At 35.8% G+C, this 21,301-nt stretch overlaps 1 protein-coding gene across 10 annotated transcripts in view; it reads right to left on the bottom strand.

Annotated features, from left to right (window-relative positions):
- CCDC91 (coiled-coil domain containing 91) overlaps positions 1–21,301 on the bottom strand; it is a 347,760-nt gene that overhangs the window by 164,919 nt on the left and 161,540 nt on the right. The gene's annotated exons all lie outside the window — the stretch shown is intronic.

Genomic DNA, 21,301 nt, shown 5'->3' with positions numbered 1-21,301 from the left:
GTTCAAGAAAGTAGAGGAGAAATAAAGAAAATTGATAGGATACAGATTTTCAACAGAGAACTGGAATTCATGAAATAGATATTTTACAGCTGAGAAATATGCACTATTAGTAACTCAACAGATGAGGTAACAGTAAATGAAACACAGCAGAAGGGAGGATTATAGACCTAAAAGATGGGGCAGGGGAAGAGACTACAATAAAAAGAGAGGAAAAAACTATGGAAAACACAAAATACAAAACAAAACAAAAAATACAAAAAAAAAAAAAAAAAAAAAAAAAAAACCACCAAAAAATGAAAGCATTTAAAACAACATGGGACAGAGTAAAAAGATTAAATAGACACGTAACAAAAGAGAATCTTTAAAAAAAATAATCCAAATTAAGAAAAAAAGGGAAATGCAGTATGATGATAAAAATAAAATTGAGAAAAATTAAAAAATGCGAATTTCCAACATCATACATGAATTAGGATATTACATTTACCTACATATACTTCTTTTAAAAAACATTAAGATACTATACAATATTTCAAAAAATTAAATTTTAGATAAAATTTAAAATCTCCTAGGAAAAAGCACAACTTATCAAAATTTTTAAAAAGATGAAATAAAAAATCTGAATAGTCCTATATACCTAAGAGAAACTGATGTTGCATTAATGTAAAAAAACAAACAAAAAACTTCTGACCAAGAATTTCTAAGACGAGATTACTTAACAGGTGATTTTAATAAACATTTAAGAAAGAAGTAACAGGGGTGCCTGGTGGCTCAGTCGGTTGAGTCCGATTTGGACTCAGGTCATGATCTCGTGATTCATGGGTTCCAGCCCCGCATCGGACTCTGTGCTGCTAGCTCAGAGCCTGAAGCCTACTTTGGATTTTGGGTCTTCCTCTCTCTGACCCTCCCCTGCTCGTGCTCTGTCTCTCTCTTGCAAAAATAAATAAACATTAAATAATTTTTTTAGTAAAAAAAATTAAAAAGAAAGAAGTAACAAATCTTACACAAACACAAACTCTTCCAGAGAGTAGGAAATGAAGCAATACTTCCCCACATATTTTATTAGGACAGTATATCCCTTATACTAAACTCTGCAAAAATATTTAAAAGAAAATAAAATTATGAACCATTCTTTTATGAATACAGAAATTCTAAACAAAGATTAAAATTCTAAACAAAGTATAAGCTAATTGACTCTAGCAATATATTACTAGAATAACACATGTCAACCAAGTGGGATTTATTTTAAGAATATCAGGTTGGGAGAAGTGACATACAGAATTTCAGGTTTGAATCACAAAAACCTCCCACACAAGTCTTCCACTCTGCCTTTCTTCCCCTACTTGCTGGTGGATGTGAATGCCCAAGATGACAATGAAAGCCAGGTTCTTAGATGGCACAGCCTCTGCCAGCTTGTAACCCTGAATGACTGCATCATCACCCTGATGGACTGTGAGAGAAAATTAAACCTCAACTATATTTAGAATGAAAGATAATGCCAATAATTTTTGTCCATTTACTGCTGCCACTTGCTCATTCATCATCTCCCCTCATTTATTATACCTTACTGATTTAACAGATTCTCTTTCATTATTAACATCTAATCCCCCGTTTCTGGTACATCCCTTTATATACCTCAGTGTGAATAAATCACTATTTCCCAAAACTGCCTAAACACAAAGAATCACCAGAGGCACTTGTTATAAATACAGACTTTTGTTGCTACGATTATCAGTCTATGGCTCAGCAATCTTTCTGAAGTCATTTTTCCATCTCTATGAGAGTTATTTTAGTAAACACTAATAATAGTCCAATTACTTGGTTAAGCAAGTGATACACTATTTACACTAAAAACAAGCAAATAAATAAGAGTATCACTACCAACTCATCACTTTGGATCTCCCATTCATGTCAGGGTATCTCACAAATAATATGTGACTGTTTCATACAAGGACTTAGGGAGGACAAAAAGCATCAATCCATGTGCTAAATATTAACACAGATTTTTCTCTTTTCAAGATTAAAAAAATGTAAATAGTAATAGGTATTCTGACATCTTCTTTCCATATCATAGTGGATCATCTCAGGGAATTCTTGGGATGCTTATGTTCCACTTTCAGGCCAAGGATTTAGGAGAAGCTCGTACAAAATAGGCAACTATGGTCAAACTATGGACATGAACAGCATATATTAACATATTAAACTTCAGACAAACCGAGAAGGAATTATGTTGAACTTTACCAAAACCAGCATTTTCCAAACTTAACTAATAAAATAAAAATTTACTTTTTTTCTCTCTTGACAATGCCTATTACTAACTAGTCTCTTCAGTTTAAAATTCAGAAAACTGGGAACCAAAAAAGTCAAAAGCCTTAGAGTTAATTGGTCTGAGCAAAGCAAATTACCCTAGATCCACTAAGTAAAACTGAGAAGGTATTCTACTTTCACCTAATTAATTACAAATTAAAGATGAATATGAACCATTTCAATTATCAGGTTTGATAATTCAATAACTATAGTCCTGAATAATGACACAAATCATTAATTTAAAAAAGTACTGATGTGCTTAAAAAAAGCACAGAGTACAATGTACTGAGCAATTCATATAAAAGGTATTTTCTTAAGAGACATAAGTAACCAAAATGTTCTATGACATTACATTTTAAATCACAATGAACATTTTATCCATGGCTGTATCTTCTAGAGAGAAGGAATTATCTGGATTATGCTGAAAATTCTCATTACTGACATAATGGGTTTCGATAATCATTTTACATATCAGAACTAAAATTTTGACTATTATATTCAATATGTACTTCATAATTTTTAAATGATATGGAGATATTCAGTAATATTCATCATAAATCAAAGTAGAAAATGTAGATTCTCCCAAGTACTATGAATATACAGTTACTGATGACCTAAAATTTTCCCAGATGCCATTGTTTCATACCAAATTTTCTCAGTAAGCATCATATTTAATTTATACAATTACTAAGTGCCAGACTGCTGACTTTGGGAATAAAAAGATGATGAAAAATATAATAGTTATCTTCAGTCTGATAACCTAAAAGATTGAGTAACAGTGTTAGATTAATCCAAAGCCAGATAAATACAAGAAAAGTACAAAACAATGTGCCTTATAAATATAGATGTAAAACTCTTCAATAAAATAGCAGCAAACAGAATCCAACAGCATTTTAAAAGGATTATGCACGAAGGACCATGTGGAATTTATCTCATGAATGCCAAGGTGGTTCAACATACAAAAAGCAATCCATTTAATATACTATATTAAAAAAAGGGAAAAAAAACCCACATGACCATCTCAGTATGCAAAAAAAACAGTCACAAGATCAAACATGTTTTCTTGATAAAAATAGTGAACAAACTAAAAAGAGGAAGCAACATCCTCAACCTATCTGATAAGAGGCATCTGTGCTAACATCATACTATTGGCAAGAGACTAAAAGCCTTTCCCTTAACATCAGAAACAAGATAAGGATGTCCACTCCTAACACTTCTATTTTACACTGTACAAGGCATTAGGCAAGAAAAATAAATAAAATATAAATAAAAGGTATCCTAAGAAAATACTAGATTAGATGAAGAAATGCAACCATTCCTATTTTCAGAAGACATGTTTTTATATATACTAGAAACTACAGAATTATTAGATCCAATAAACAATAACTATTAGGCCTAATAAACAGGTTAAGCAAAGTTATAACATAAAAGGTCAACACAAAAATCATGTGTATTTCTACACATTTGCAATTCCAAACATGAAATCAAGAAAAAATTTCTATTTACAATATCATGGAAAAAGTACCTAGGAATAAATTTTACCAAAGAAATACAAAACTTTTACATTAAAAACTACAAAAAAATTGTAGAAACTTAGTAAGTGGAAAGATATCCTGTGTTACTGGAATGGAAGACTTAATGTGTTGTGACTAATCTCCAAATTTATCTATAGATTCAGTACAATCTCTACCAAAATTCTAGTGGCTTTATTTTACAGAAACAGACAAGCTGATCCTAAAATTCACATAGAATTGCAAGGGATTATGAATAGCTAAAACAATTTCGAAAAGATGAGCAAAGTTGGAGGGTTTGTGTTTTCCATTTCAAAACTCAGCACAAAGCTTCAGTAACCAAACAGTGTGGTACTAGTATAAGGACAGGGATTTAGTTCAATGGAAAATAGAAATGAAGATCCAAAATAAGTGTATATGTCTATAATCAACTATTTTTACAAAGTAACAAGGGCAATTCAATAGCAAAGAAATAATCTTATCAACAGATGATGGTGGGACAATTGAATCCACACAAAAAGTAATAAATCTGGAACCCCACTTCAATGATATATAAAAATTAACTAAAAATGGATAAATCCCTGAATATAAGAGCTAAAACAAACTCTTGAAGGAAAAATAGGTGCATATCTTTGTAATCTTGGATTAGGCAATGGTTTCTGAAAATAAGTCACCATGAGCACAAGCAAATAAGAAAAAAAAAACACATCAATTAGATTTCATCAAAATTTAAAGCTTTTGTGAATCAAAGGACACTAATAAGAAGGCAAAAAGGCAACCCGCTCCATATTTGCAAATAATATATTTGATAAAGTTCTAATATCCAGAATATATAAAAACAAGTCTCATAACTCAGCAACAAAAAGATAGACAAATTTTAAAATGGGTAAAAAACTAAATAGATATTTCTCCAAAGACACAAATGCCCAACATCATTAGCTATTATGGAAATTCAAGTTAAACCATTCAAATCCACTAGGATAGCTGTAACACAAAACAAAGAAAGTGTCAGCAAGGAAGCGAAGAAACTGAAACAGTCACACATTGCTGGTGAAAATGCAAAATGGTGCATCCATTATGAAAAAGAGTATAGCAGTTCCTCAAAAAATTAAATACAGGGTTACCAAATATCCCAGAAATTTCACCCCTAGTTATACACCCAAGGGCAGTGAAAACATACATTCGCACAAAAACTTGTACACAAACGTTCATCATGACGTAATTAATAATAGCCAAAAGGCAGAAACAATGCAAATGACACCAATGGGCTGGATAAACTGCAGAATTATCCATGCAATAGAATATTATTCACCCACAAGTGGAATGAAGTACTCATACTTGCTATAACATGGCTAAACCTTGAAAACATTATGCTAAATGGAAATACTCAAACACAAAAGCCATATATTGCATGATTCCATTTTATATGAAATGTCTAAAATAGGCAAACCCAGAAACAGAAAGTAGATTAGCAGTTGCTGGGTGCTGCAGGAGGGGGAATGAGGGGTAACTGCATAAGGGGTTTCTTCTTGAGGTGATAAAAATGTCTGGCAGTAGATATTAGTGACTGTTTAACAATATTGTGAATATACTAAAAACCACTGAATTACATACTTTAAAATGGCTTAAATGATGAATATTATATAATGTGAATTTTATGTTAATTAAAAAATTGATGAAAGAAAAAAATAGTATGTTTATGTCATTTTAATTTCTAAGCTGGGTGGTGTTTTATTTCTTTGATTTTGTATTCATTTATAATTTTGTTTCATTTTTATCAGAGAATGCTGGTTTTATTATTTTATTTTTTGGAATACATTGAAGTGTCAGGAAGATTCCTTATAAAAAGACCATTAGAATAACATTCTTTAAGTTTTTGAATGTTGAGAACCATTTGCATCTTTTAAAACTGAACATTAGTTAGCCATACATAAATCCTCAACTCACATCTTCTTCCCTTGAGTATTTTAATTGTGTTATATTATTTTTTGGCATGAAATTTGCTTTTTAAAAGTCTCAGATGGATGTAATTTCCTTTATCTTACATTTTGGTTGCCTAAAATTTATTTTCCAAACTGGGTGACTTTTGAGAGCACAGGGGTTAGTATTAATAATACTAGATATAATAATACAAGAATAATAGGCATAAATATGAACTGTCCTGGGCAAAATTATAAAAAGCAGAAGTGATTATATTTAAATATCTGAAATGTTCTTTTGAAAGTTACTTTCTTTGAAGTCACTACAATATTTCTCACAATCGACTGTCTGGGGTCTATTCTCCAGATATGCATGTATACTTTCAAAATCTAAGGTGCTAGTCTTCTTTTATTTCCTGAAAGTTTGATTAATTTTGTTTCTTCATATACTTGTTTCACTTCTTCAGTTTTTCTTCTTCAGGAACTGCAGTTATACACATACTGGGTCCGTTTTGCTTATTTCTTATAATTATTCCTTTCTCTCAAATCCTTTCTTCATTTATTTGATATTTTTCTTTGTGCCATCTTTTATTTTTCTTTCTTCCTACAGTGCTGCACTCATTGTGTTATTCTTTCAAGCTTAGTCCTCATTTTGTGAGTTTTTTTAAAATTTTACTTCTCTTCTTGTGTTTGTCAGTTATCTCTTCTTATTTAACTGTTATCTTTTCTCATTTCTGAACCATTCTACTTCTGATTTATGTTATTCTTCAAAATGCTTCTATCTTTGTACATGGTCTCACCACAGTCCTTTTCTCTCCATGTTCCAACTGACTTTTAGGAAGAGGTTCCTGAATAAGGAATGAAATGGACCTAAACAACCTCCCTAGCTTTATAATTCTAGGGCTTCCTCTTCTACTGTTATTACAAGGTAATAAAATGTGCATGCATGAGTGCATGAGTGCGTGGTGTGTGTGTGTGTGTGTGTGTGTGTGTGTGTGTGTGTGTGTGTTTGTGTGTGTGTGTGTTTAATCAGGGTAGCCACTTCTCCTGTACTTTCTGATCTCTGCTTTCTCTGAGCCCCTCCTCTACCAGTACCTGAACGTTCTCCTTCCTTTAGTGTGTTGTGCTACTCCTTACCATTTCCCTTCACCATGCACCTCTGTACAAGAAGGGTGCTTTCACCAGGTATTTACTTCCAAGAGAAATGAGGGCTCAGAGCACTCTTACAGTTTCAGGTGCTATCCTCAGATCTGTCTTCTAAGTCCTCTACTCTGTTGGCAATGGTTCTTCTGGGGCAGCAATTTCTGTCTGGATCACTAAGCACTTGGGACCATCCTAAACCCTCTTTATATTCCGCTGTGTTACTCTAGCACAGATGTGATAGACATATATGTCTCATTGTTGTCAATAGCTCAGCTCTATTGCTTAGGCTTTAGAATTCATTCAAACAAGTGTCATCTACTTGTTTTGTTGTTGAATACAGTACTTAAAACTTTTTTTTCTTTAAACATCTTAGTCTAATTTTGCAAGAAAATCTGATAAGATTCAAAAATCCTGCAGTCACTGCTTCAGCCATCATCATGCCAACTCTACCCCTTCCTTCTTGGAATATTTTGTTTACATGGTTCTCTTCCTATCTATTTCTTCTGTCTTTTCTGTTGTCTCCTTTTCACTGCCGTAACTTTGAAATGTAGAGGTTCCCTGGGAATCAGATCTCCTCTTTAACTTCTCAACCTCTAACTGACCTTAAATTAATTTTATTACCTTAAATATTATCTATGTGCAACTCCTTAATTTATATCTCCAACCTTGTCATGGCTGATCCCCAGATATATATATCCGACTATGTATTAAGGTTTTCACATGGATATCTGAAAGAAATCCAAGTTCAATTCAGGAAGATGAAATTTTACTTGCCATTGAATATATGTATCCCAAATGATGCCCTGTATAAAGAAGAGAGGGAGTGGACAGGACTTGAAGGCCAAATACATTTGGGAAGTGAAAAAGGGGTTTCATTCTTCATCAAAGACAGAGAATTTTCTATCATAATAAGTATATTAAAAATGTATTTAAAACCTGGGTTTCGAAAGGAGGTTACTTAATAGACTAACATACATGTCTGTTAAGTGAATGAATGAGATTATGATCAACATTCTTTTCCTGATACAAGTTCAGCATATAAATTAACAAATATTTTTGGGCATGTTTCTTTACCTGTTAAATGACAGAGTTGGATTCAATCATTTTCTAAAATACCCTTCCAATTTTCTTCATGCTATTCTATGATACAGTATGCTAAAACTAGACCAATCGACCTCCCTTTGCTTACTTCAAAGTTATTGACCATAATCATACAACCACATTGTAACACAGAAGGCTGCCTAGTTACCAAAAGAAAACACAGGAATAACCAGATAGTCCTACATGGCCTGAAATTTTTATTTCAGAATATAGAGCCAAAAATTTACAACCTATCTTCAAAGTAGTCAAAACCAAATTTAACCACAATGATAACTTTCTTTCAAAATGTCAAACCCAAAAGCATCACTAGAAAGGGAAGATTCAGGAAAATGCTTTCACCTTAAATAAAATTATAGACTTTTTAAATAAGAAGAGACTTGAAAGGTAAGCCATTCCAATTCAGTCATTTTGTAAATGAGGAAACTGAAGCCTAGACAGGTCAAGTAGTTTGTTCAAGGCCACTTAGTTCTGTAAGGGCAGGGTGAAGCCTGAAAGAGATCTGCTGATAGCTCAAAGTTCACTGAAAAATATCCCATCAAAGACTGAACTAACTTGAGTATATTCCCAACTCTTTATCAAAAGATTTGTTTTCTATGTAAAACTCAATAACACGCAGACTCATATGCCATAAGTCATGCATTCTGATTAAAGTATGGCACAAACTGGTTACTCTTGGTAAAAACTTGACTTAGTTATCCATCAAATTATTCTGCCAACCAGAAATTTTGGTCTGACAAGAAAGGTGGTAAAGTAAGTTGCTTTTCAAAGATTATCAAAAGCACATTCCAACAATTCTCTACTACCCATAACCACTCCAGATAGTAGCTCCTTGGCAAAATTATTAAATACACATGAGTCTACTACCCTTAATATGCCAGGACATGATAGGTATTGAAAAATTATTTGTTGAATAAGTACATATATAAATAGGAACTATACAATTAACAAATATAAGTACTTCACACAAAAAAATGGGGTATTAGCCCTTTTTTTTATACTGATGACAAACTCATTTTGGGCATTTGAATCAAGATTTATACAAAAAAAATTTTAAAACTAAGCTTATGGCACAAACTGATAAACTTTTCTCAATTAACATTATATTATTGTTGGCCATTAACAAACCAAGTATAACAACCCATATTAATCACATCTAGTAAATGCACAGTAACAGGATCCTGTGCCACACAGATGGTTAAAAGCCAATATTTGATTGATGTATTTGGAATGACTTACTACAGTACTTAAAAAGAGAGAGAAGAAAGAAACAGGAAGGAAGGAATGGAACTTCAAAGACCAATTAACCATTATATTCTACCTATTAGAAAGCAGTTGCTTCTCACCTTCTAAATTCTTTGGCCAAGAGCAAGTCTATAATTAGAGTGAACATAATTTACACAAGGTAATTAATAATGTCTGATTGAGAAAGGTTTTCCAATATAGGCTTCACCACTTTCTCTGAAGCCACAAGATTACATCCCTTTCATAACAACTAATCAACTATATTGGATAAGGCAGCTATAAACACTTCCAGATATTCCAAAAGGAAATTTGCAGGGCAAGAAAGCAAAATAAAGATAATGGGATAACAACCAACCAATGCACTGAAAAGGTTCTGACTGAGAAATGGTCAGAACCACAACTAACACACCAAAATCTATAGAATCCAACACACCGAAGTAACCTAACTAACTATAAATGTCAGAGAAGCACAAATAAGAACAGATAATCCCATATGCATCTACTCTGTCAAAACATAACAAAAATGACAAAACACCATTTCTCCATCTCTCACTGACCCTATAGTTGACAATTACAACAGGCCTACTTAATTTCTTTAAAAAAGTAGGCTTCACTGGCATGACACAGCATTATACGACAAGAAGTCTTTCCCAATGAACAAATGCTTCATCTCTTATCTCCTCATTCTACTTCATTTCTTAGTCCCTCTATACAATGAGTAACAAATAACAGCCTATAACAAAATCCTTCAAAATGATACCAAGTCAATCCACAGATGAATTCAAATATTTAGCCAAACATAAAATAGGAGAAAAAAAGTAACAAAATCATGTAAGAATCACTTTAAAGGTATAAAGTAGTATTACAAATGGAAATAGAGCACTTTCACCATAGTAAACTATACCCAGTACTGAAACACATAGGTTAATATATCTGTGCTTTTAGCTTCAGATTCCCAAAATTTTTTAAAGAATTAGTTTTCAACTCTGGACCTAGCCCATTAATGGCTGCCTTAACACACTGTATGGATTTCATCAACAGATTCCAAAACTATCAGCTTTGCTAAATCCTCTCAATCAAAAACAAGATAACAAAAACTCCTTATGGAAGTTTCCAAACAAATACAATGATGAAGGTATGCAAAGAAACTCACACTTTATTCACACTACCAAAGAAGTAATTGAATTTTCTATACCCTAACTTACAAAACCATATGTAACAATATTATGTCCATGTCTAAACCAAAACTTGAAGGAAAGGAATTAGCAGTTAGAAAATTAAGAATACATAAGCGGGTCACACCTAATTCATCACTCTGGATATGAAAACAATTACCAGTGAAATTCATAAAAGAGGATCATACATTTACAACAGTGCCATTATTGTTGTCATTATCATTTCTCCATTAGCACATCTCTTCTACCAATGGCAATCTGTTCAAGAATTGTCAAATTCTGCACAGCCTGAGAATAATCGCCTCTTGCATAACTCTGGCTAAATTCCTGGCTAATTTGTTGATTGGCCTGGTCCTATTCCAACTGCTACTTCAATGCCACTTTATTATTTGCTCCAATAGGAAAGGTATAAACTCCACTCTGCACCAGATTTAAAAGAAATGACTATTTATCATCAACTTTGTTAAAGTTATGAAAAACAAAGTGCTTTGAGAAGCAGATGAACAAAACTAACTCAAGCCAAGCAGGGGAAAAAAGAAGGAAGCGGAAAGGAGGGAAGAGAGATGAAGGAAAAGAGGGAACAAAGGAAGGAGAAAGGCAAGGAGAAAGGAAAGAACAGACAAGCACATAGTTTGTGATCATAAAAAGGGCTGCACCACTTGTACCAGGATGATTACAACAAATCCTCCCTACTTTGAGAGTACCCAAGAACAATCCTTCGCCAGCCAATGTTTAAAGAAAAGACTTATGCCTTATACATACAATAAATCTACAAACAACATAACAATCAATAAGGATGTGAACCTCTCTAAAACTCTTCCAATTTTTATGACTTTTTTCATTTTAAGCTTACCCTCCAAAGTTTGATTGTATTTTAATTCTGGTAATAGAAAGGGCCCTTCTAATAATACAGCTTCTAAAATATTTAATAGCTTGCTCAAGAGAAGAAGAATGGCTTAACAAGAAAAATCACTATATGTTTTGGTCATTTGTTTTTATATCGTGAGTGTTTCTGTCCACAATATTATAATATACTTTCACAATTTTAAATACACTGAAATTCACCTTCAGTGCTTATCATAGGTGGAAGATAGGCCCTAATCCCTGATATCTGTGAATGTAATAAAATTTGGAAATAGGGTTTTCACTAAGATACAATTAAGCATCATAAGATCAGATCACCTCAGATTTTAGAGTGGGCCCTAAGTACTATTTAGTTTCCTTCTAAGAGAAAGGAGAGTGAGAGTTGAGACACAGTGATACAAAGGGGAAAGCCATGTGAAGATAAGGCAGAAATGGGAGTTATGCTGCCACAAGCCAGCAGACACAGGAAGAGGCATGGAAAGATTCTCACCCAGAACCTGTGGAGGGAGTAGAGCCCTGACAACATGTTGATTTTAGACTTAGGACCTCCACAGCTGTGAGAGAATAAATTTCTGCTGTTTCCAGCCACTAAGTTGATGGAACTCTAGTATATCAGTTTCAGGAAAGTAATTCAGATTTTGGTGCCAAGAATAGGGGTGCTACACAAACACCTAAAAATGGGGAAGTAGCTTAGGAATTGGGTAGTAGACAGAGGCTGGAAGAATCCTGTGGTGCTAGACAAGAAAACACCTCATGTGCTTTCAAGAGGTGGCTGGTAGACATATGGATGTTAAGGGCAATTCTGGTAAGGGCTCAGAAGGAAGTGAAGAGTAAAGTAGCAAAAGCTATCAAGTTAGAAAAATGATATATCATCATGAACAGAATCTTGGTAGAAATGTGAATGTTAAGGATGCTTCTGTGAGGTCTCAGAAGAAAATGAGATACATGTTATTGGAAACTAGGTGACAGGTGATCTTTGTTATATAGAGTGATAGAAAACCTGGCTGAATTGTGTTCTACTATTGGGTGCAAAGTAAAACTTCCATATTTAGCTGAGGAGATTTCTAAGCAAAGTATTGAAGGTGTAGTAGTCTGTCTTCTCCTTGCTGCATATGGTAAAATGCAAGAAGAGATAAATAGAGAAAGGATATGTTAAGCAAAAAGAAACCAACACTTGATCATTTGGGAGGTTCTCAGTCTATCCAAATAGCAAATGATGCTAGAATTAGGAAATTCACATCAATAAATGGCTCTGAGAGAAGGTCAAAGGTTTGATCAGACAGTGTTTGCTCAAGAAACTACTTATGTGAGTCATGAACCCAATCAAACATCTGCCAGAAAAATAAATAGCATTATGTAGAAAGATCTGTGGAGAACCCATCTGTCTAAGGCATGAATCTCCTCAACTTCCACAGAAGATGCATGAGGTTTTTAAGAATGTTGTACCAGCAGAAATACAGCAAGCCTGGACTGAGACTACTCCTACACAATTACAGTAGAAGAATAAAAGACAATTCTCTGGAGAGGGCAACACGGGAATACCAGGAACAGATGAAGGCAAGACCACCACTGAAAACAGGAGAATTACTGAAAGTTTATATCAAGTAGTAAACCCCAGAAATCTTTCCCTGTGTAGTTGGATTATCCTCAGCAGGTAGGAGACTAAACAGGCCTTCTATTCAAAATGTAATACAATCTAGAAGAAAAGATAGGACCAGTGCATAATTTGTAGGTCACAGTATGAAACATAAATGTGGAGCCCTTACTTAAAAATTAAGAATTTCAAGATGGCAACAGTACATCAGTAAACCAAGCATGGTATCCCTGAAATCACAGGGCGCTGTGCAACTGCACAAGTTGCATGCTCATGAAGCCAGCCCTGCTTAAAAACACTGACGATGGAAAAGTGACAATCAACAACCTTGTCAGAAAACCCTACAGTGAAGCCTCCTCTATAACAAGCCCATTCACTAACACAGAACTTCCAGTCAACCTTCTGTGCCCCACTCTTTAGAAGAGATAGTTATGGGGATGGCTGGGTGGCTCAGTCAGTTAAGGTCCGACTCTTGGTTTGGGCTCAGATCACGATCGCACAGTTCATGAAATTGAGCCTGTGTCAGGCTGTGCTCTCAGCACAGAGCCTGTTTAGGATTCTCTCCCTCCCCCTCTCTCTGCCCTTCTTCCACTCACATGCATGCATGCATGCTCTCTCTCAAAATAAATAAATAAACTTAAAAAAAAAAGGGAAAGAGACAGAGAGTGAGCTGTGGATCAGTCATTTAAAGAAAGCCTCTAATGGGCCACTTAGGTGGCTTAGTCGGTTAAGTGTCCGACTCTTGATTTCGGCTCCAGTCGAGAACTCGTGGTTCGTGGGTTCGAGTCCCGCATTGGGCTCCAAGCTGACAGCAGGGAGCCTGGTTGGGATTCTCTCTCTACCCCTCCCCTACTCTCTCTCTCTCTCAAAAATAAATAAACTTAAAAAAAAAAAAAGCCAGAACACAGCTGGGGCGCCTGGGGCTCAGTCAATTGAGCGTCCGACTTCAGCTCAGGTCATGATCTCACAGTCCATGAGTTCAAGCTCCGCATCATGCTCTGTGCTGACAGCTCGGATTCTGTGTCTCGGATTGTGTGTCTCCCCTTCTCTCTGCCCCTCCCCCGCTCATGCTCTGTCTCTCTCTGTCTCAAAAATAAATAAAAACATTAAAAAAATTCTTTTAAAGCCAGAACACAGTAACAGTAACAAAAAAGGGGAAAAAAAGCATCTTGAAAGAAACATTATGTAAGAATAAAAAAATAGTAACATCAACAACTTCAAATAAATAAAAGATATAACATCCATAAAACAAGTACCAAATGCTATAAAAAAAAAAAGAACAAACAAAACTCTTGGGAATTCAAAACATAGTATGTATGAAAACATCAGAAGAAGAATTGAAAAGTAAAGTGAAAGTTTCTCTTCTCCAGAAAGGAGAGAAGAAATAAAGGAATGGGAAACAGATACAGTGGATCCAGGACCCAAATAATGGTGTTACAGAGAAGAGATAATAGAGATTGTAATCCAAATAACAAAGTTCATACAAGGAACTTCCGAGATCCAAACATTATACACTAAAGGGATGCCTCAAGTTCCTCCACAATGGACAAACATGGGCTAGGAACTTATCTCCAGCACTAATACAAACTTAAAACGGCCTCCAGGAAAAACACAACTAGATCATCCACACAGCTTAATATTTACAATATTGCTTTGTTTACAGAAAGTAAGGAAATTTCCAAAGAGCAAAATAGTTTTTAAAAAGCGTGAACTGAAACCCAATTTTTATACAGGAAGCATTCCTAAAAAGTCAAAGTTGTCTCAAGGACAAGGCCACTACAGGATTTTCAATCAGAATAGCAAGTCCTAAGGTGGCACCAAATAAAAATAACTAGTTATTAGACAATTACAGTACAATAGAGACCCTGAAAAATGTACCAGGATAGTGCCAGGCCAGCTGATACTCCCTGCTCCCAAGAAAAACAAGCATAAAACACCTGTGAAAGACAGAATTCTCAAGTAGGGCCCAGAAATTTAATTAACTGCGATCAAATATATATGAGTTAACAATAAAAATTAACAGAACAATTGCATGAAAAAAATCATAATGAATAAGAATACACAAAAAATAATATTCCCTTAAAGATAAATAAAAGGTTGATCAAGAAAAGACAAGCAAGTGGGGCGCCTGGGTGGCGCAGTCGGTTAAGCGTCCGACTTCAGCCAGGTCACGATCTCGCGGTCCGTGAGTTCGAGCCCCGCGTCAGGCTCTGGGCTGATGGCTCAGAGCCTGGAGCCTGTTTCCGATTCTGTGTCTCCCTCTCTCTCTGCCCCTCCCCCGTTCATGCTCTGTCTCTCTCTGTCCCAAAAATAAATAAAAAAAAAAAGTTGAAAAAAAAAAAAAATAAAAAAAAAAAAAAAGAAAAGACAAGCAAGTATAATATGTGATTTAAGTATCAATAACATTTACATAACCATTATAATGTAAATACTAAATACTGATCTGATAAAATTTATGATATAACTATAGTGAAAGAATAAAGAGTCTCTAAGTATAGATTGGACACAAGAATTTATGGCAAATAAAATATCCAAAAGTAGCAATATATTTTAAGTGCTACTTGGAAATACTGGCATAGGGGCACCTGGGTGGCTCAGTCAGTTAAGCATCCAACTCTTGATTTCGGCTCAGATCATGATCTCACAGTCGTGAGATCAAACCCTGCATCGGGCTCTGCACTGCATGTGGAGACTGCTTACGATTCTCTCTCCTTCTCTCTCTGCCCCTCCCCTGCTTGCTCACTCTCTCTCAATCTAAAAAAAAGAAAAGAAAAGAAAGAAAGAAAAATATATATATGGGCAAAAATACTAATTTAACATGTTGAAAGTGGTTGCGGGGCACCTGGGTGGCTCAGGTGGTTGAGCATCTGACTCTGGCCCAGGTCATGATCTCTTGGTTTATAAGTTTGAGCCCCATGTCGGGCTCTGTTCTGACAGTTCAGAGCCAGGAGCCTGCTTAGGATTCTGTGTCTCTTCCTCTCTCTGCCATTCCCCTGCTCACACTCTGTCTCCCTCTCAAAAATAAATAAACATTTAAAAAAAAAAAAGAAAGTGGTTGCTACTGGGGGTGGTGGGCAGAAAAATGGCAGGAGCAGGGAAAACACCTGGAAATGTTGCTTTCATAATAAAGTGTTGAGAATTATATGACTCTTTAAACTATATTTATAATTTTAATAAGACCTAAAGATGGAAGCATTACCTGCATTAGATCTTACATTCTGCAATAACTATATAAGGTAAATGAATAAATAACCATAAAACCCAGACTCTCCATATTAAGTAACAATGTCTACCAAATGCATGAGGTTACCTGTACAAGGGGACAGAAATAAAAGGTCAGAAACCACTAAAATTATTACCATGGGGAACTTACCAAATAAAAAAGTTTTTTTATTCAATAGATTATTAAGAAACTTATTACACTGAAATGAAATAATCTAAGATACGTTCTTAAGTAAAAGAGCATATGATACCTTTTCTCTTTTAAAACAAAAAAATAGGAGGAAATGAATACAGGCACAGCTCAAAGATATGTCTGGTTTAGTCCCAGACCACTACAACAAAGGGAACACTGCAATAAAGGGAGTCAATTAATTTTTTGGTGTCCGGTGCAGATAAAGTTATGTCTTCACTATACTGTAGTCTATTAAGTGTGCAATAGCATTTCGTCTGAAAAAACAGTGTATGTACATTCTTAATTAAGAGTTATTGCTGGGCACCTGCGTAGCTCAGTCAATTGAGCGTCCAACTTCGGATCAGGTCATGATCTCATAGTTCATGGGTTTAAGCCCCTCATTGGGCTCTGTGCTGAAGGTGCAGAGCCTGCTTGGGATTTCCTCCCTCTCCTCTCTCTCTCTGCCCCTCCTCACCCCCATTTGTGCACTCTCTCTCTCTTCCAAAAGTAAATAGAACTTTAAAAATATATATTGCTAAAAACGCTAACCAACATCTGAGATTTCAGCAAGCCCTAATCTTTTTGCTAGAGGAGGGTCTTGCCCTGATGTTCATGGTTTTTGAATGGCCAGGGAGATGGTTGAAGGTTGAGGTGGCTGTGGCAATTTCTTAAAGTAAGACAACAATGATAGGTTTACCACACTGACTCTTCCTTTCATGAATGATTTCTCTGTAGCATGTGATGCTGTTTGAGAACATTTTACCCACAGCAGAACTTCTTTCAGAATTAGAGTCAAATCCTCTCAAACCCTTTACCAGCTAAGTTGATTTACTATTCTCAATCCTTTCTGTCATCTCAATAGTTTTCACAGCATTTCACCAGGCATAGATTCCATCTCAAAAAACCACATTCTGTGCTCATCCATAAGAAGTAGCTCCTCATCTGTTACAGTTTTGTCATGAGATTGCACAAATGCAGTCACATCTTCAGGCTCCACTTCTAATTCTAGCTCTCTTGCTATTTCCACCTCATCTACAGTATTTCCTCCACCAAGGTCTTGAACTCCTCAAAGTCATCCATGAGGGTTAGAATCCATTCTCCCAAAGTCCTGTTCATGTTGATATTTTGACCTCTTTCCATGAATCACAAGTATTGTTAATGACATCTAGAATGGTGAATCATTTCCAGGTTTCAATTAACTTTGCCCAGATCCATCAGAAGAATCACTACCTATAGCAGCTGTAGCCTTACCCAATGTATGTCTTAAATAATAAGCCTTGAAAGTCAAAATTACTCCTTGATCCACAGGTTGCAGAACGGATGTTGTTGGCAGGTATAAATACAACATGAATCTCATTGTTCACGTCTATCAGAGCTCTTGGATGACTAGGTATGTAATCAATGAGCAGTAATATTTTGAAAGGAATCTTCTTTTATGAGTAGTAGGTCTCAACAGTGGGCTCTAAATATTCAATAAACCATGTTATAAGCAAATGTGCTGTCATCGAGGCTTTTTTGTTCCATTGATAGAGCACCGGCAGAGTAGATTTAACGAACTCTTAAGGGTCCTAGAACTTTTGGAATGGTGAATGAGCGTTGGCTTCAACTTTAAGTCACTAGGCGCATTAACCCCTAATAGGAGAGTCAGCCTGTCCTTTGAAGATGTGAAGACAGCACAGACTTCTCTCTAGCTATGAAAGTCCCAGATGGCATCCTCCTCCAAAAGAAGGTTGTTTCATCCACAATGAAAATCTGCTGTTTAGTCTCATTAATTATCTTAGCTAGACCTTCTGGATAACTTGCGACAGCATCTACATCAGCACTTGCTACTTCACCTTGCATTTTGAGGTTATGGAGATGGCCTCCTTCCTAAACCTCATAAACCAAACTCTGCTAGCTTCCAACTTTTCTTCCCTAGCTTCCTCACCTCTCTCAGCCTTCACGGAAATGAAGAGTTAGGGCCTTGCTCTGGAGTAGGTTCAGTTTAGGGAATATTGTAGCTGATTTGATCATTTATCCAGACTATTAAAACTTTCTCCCTATCAGCAGTAAGGATGTTTTATTACTCATATCATTCATGGGTTTACAACAGTAGCATTTTTAATTTCTTTCAAGAACTTTCCTTCGCGTTCACAACTTGGCTAACTATTTGGTGCAATAAGCCTAGCTTCCAGCCTATCTTGGCTTTCAGCATGCCTTCCTAAGCCTATTCATTTCTAGCTTTTGTGTTTGTTCATTTGAGAGAGGGGAGATGGGCAGAGCGAGGGAGAGATAGAGAGACAGACAGAGAGAGAGAGACAAGGAGACAGAGAATCTTAAGGAGGATCCACACTCAACACAGAGACCAACACAGGTCCTGATCCCATGATCCTGACATCATGACCTGATCTAAAATCAAGAGTCAGACACTCAACCAACTGGGTCACAAGGTGCCCCACTAGCTTTTGACTGAAAGTAAGACATGTGTAATTCTTCCTATCACCTAAATACTTAGAGGTCATTGTAGGGTTATTAATTAAGCTAATTTAAATATTATTGTGTCTGAGGGAATAAATAGGGAGGCCTAGGGGAGAGGGAGAGGAGACCAGCTGAAGCAGTAAGAACACACACATTTATTAAGCTCACTACCTTACATGGGTGAAGTTCATGGTATCCGAAAACAATTGCAATAGTAACATCAAAACACCAATGATCATAGATTGCCATAACAAATATAATAATAATGAAAAAGGTTGAAATATTGTGAGGATTACCAAAATGTGATACAGGGACATGAAATAAGCAAATCCTGTTGAAAAGAGGCATCAATAAATTTGCTCAAACAAAGGTTGCCAAAAACCTAAGTGGAATAAAACAAGATATACCCATATTATAAAGAACTGAAGAGCACAGTTCCACTAGAAGATAACACTTCTTACTAATCTACTGGCTCGCACACACTCACTTATCTAGTCAAGGACTTTCAACTCCCCTCCCCTCCTCACCTCCTTCACTTGATCATCAATCTTCACATTCAACTCAATCAATCCTATAATGATATAAACGTGCTACAATATTTTTTGAAACTATATTATTTTCTATTAAAAAAAATCCCTTATCCCACATGCACTGCAGTATTGTCTCTACTCCTTGTGCCTCCATTTCCCTTCCTCCCACTCTCTTAAATCCACTCCAGCAGGCTTCATTGCCCCAAAATACCAAAACTGCTCATCAAGATAACAAATGGCCTACTGCATTAGTTTTCCATTGCTGCCATACAAATGACTACAAACCTAATGACTTATAACAACACCAACTTATTACCTTACAGTTCTATAAGTTACAAGTCAACATAGGTCTCACAGGGGTAAAACCAAGGTGCTAGGCAAGACTGTGTTCCTTTCTGGAGGCTTTAGGGAAGATCCCTTTCGTTGCTGTTGCCACAATTCAGTTCCTTGCACACAGTTTCTACATTTCAGAACCAGCAACAGGATGTCAAATTCTTCTCATGCCTCTCTTCTATCTCTCGCTTTCTCTCTCTCTCACACACACATGCACACGCACATACACACACACGTACACATGCACACGCACACATGAACCACAGCCATGAAAGTTCCTCTACTTCTAAGAGCTATGTGATTAAATTGGGCTCACACAAGATAATACAGGATAATTTCTCTATGTCAAACTACAGAATCTTAATCACATCTGTAAGGTCTCTTTTGCCATAGAAGGCAATATGTTCACAGATTCTGGGATTTAAGATGTGGACATCTGGGGATGGGAGGCGCATTATTTTGCCTAACACACCTATACAATAGTCATTTCTCAGTCTTCCTTTCTAACTAAACTTTCAGCAACATCTGACACACTGGACCATTCTCTCCTTTCAGAAACTCTGTCTTCTCTTGGCCAAGACAGCCAACTTCTCAGTTCTCCTTCTACCCTCCTGGCTACTTCATCCAAAAATCTCCCTTTACTAACTCTTCTTCATCTTCTCCGAATACTGGAGTGCTTCAAATTCCAGAAGTAATGATAATGGGGATGATTAACTAATAACAAGAAATGGCTACACAGAACTGAAGTTTTCAAAGGAATCCTGAGTGTAATAGGCCAAATAATGGTTTCCCAAAGATAAATACATCCTAATTCCTGGAACCCGTGAATATCTCAGGTTACATGGCAAAGGGGAATTGAGGTAGCAAATGGAATTAGCATTGCCATCAGCTGGCTTTAAAATAGGGAGATTATCCTGGCGAGTCCAATACCATCACAAGAGTCCCTGAATGTGGAAGAGAGCAAAAGAACGTTCTGGGTCAGAGAGATGAGATAGGAGAAAGCCACAACCAGTCATTTCTGGCTTTGAAGATGGAAGGAGGCCATGAGCCAAGGAATGTGGGCTGTTACAACAGCACAGAATTCTAATTCACTGGTGTTCCTGCAATATTGTCAGAAAGTTCACAAACTCAAACTATTTTCATAAAAATACTGAGATATTATTTGTCCTTTTTACTCTCATTCTCTCATGAATATACAATGGATTTTTCCAAACATGGAAAAACCTGTGATATCACCAAAGACTGAACAAACCAGAAGATAAGAGAATCCAGAGGCCTTCCATGAAATCAGAGAGTAAAGAGATTTGCAGAAATGTACAATGCTACTCCTCTCACTAAATTCATTTTTAGTTTGGAAAATATAGTGATGTTTTCATTTAAAAATGTTATTTTAGGGGTGCCTGGGTGGCTCAGTCAGTTGAGCGTCTGACTTCAGCTCAGGTCATGATCTCACTGTTCGTGGGTTCAAGCCCCTTGCTGGGTTCTGTGCTGACAGCTCAGAGCCTGGAGCCTGCTTCCGATTCTGTGTCTCCCTCTCTCTCTGCCCCCTCCCACTCATGCTCTGTCTCTTTCTCTCAAAAATAAATAAACGTTAAAAAAAAATTAAAAATATTATTCTAGGTGATTTACTACTGTTTCTTAAATAAATTAACACATATTTTTTTTAAATTTCAGTTTTATAATATAATATGGTGAATATCAATAAACCCACAAAATCAAAAGCTCTTTGGGATC

This window comes from Panthera leo, chromosome B4, assembly GCF_018350215.1.
Source record: "Panthera leo isolate Ple1 chromosome B4, P.leo_Ple1_pat1.1, whole genome shotgun sequence".
Lineage (NCBI taxonomy): Eukaryota > Metazoa > Chordata > Mammalia > Carnivora > Felidae > Panthera > Panthera leo.
The sequence above is the reverse complement of the archived record's forward strand: the minus strand, read 5'-3'. Positions and strand labels throughout refer to the sequence as shown.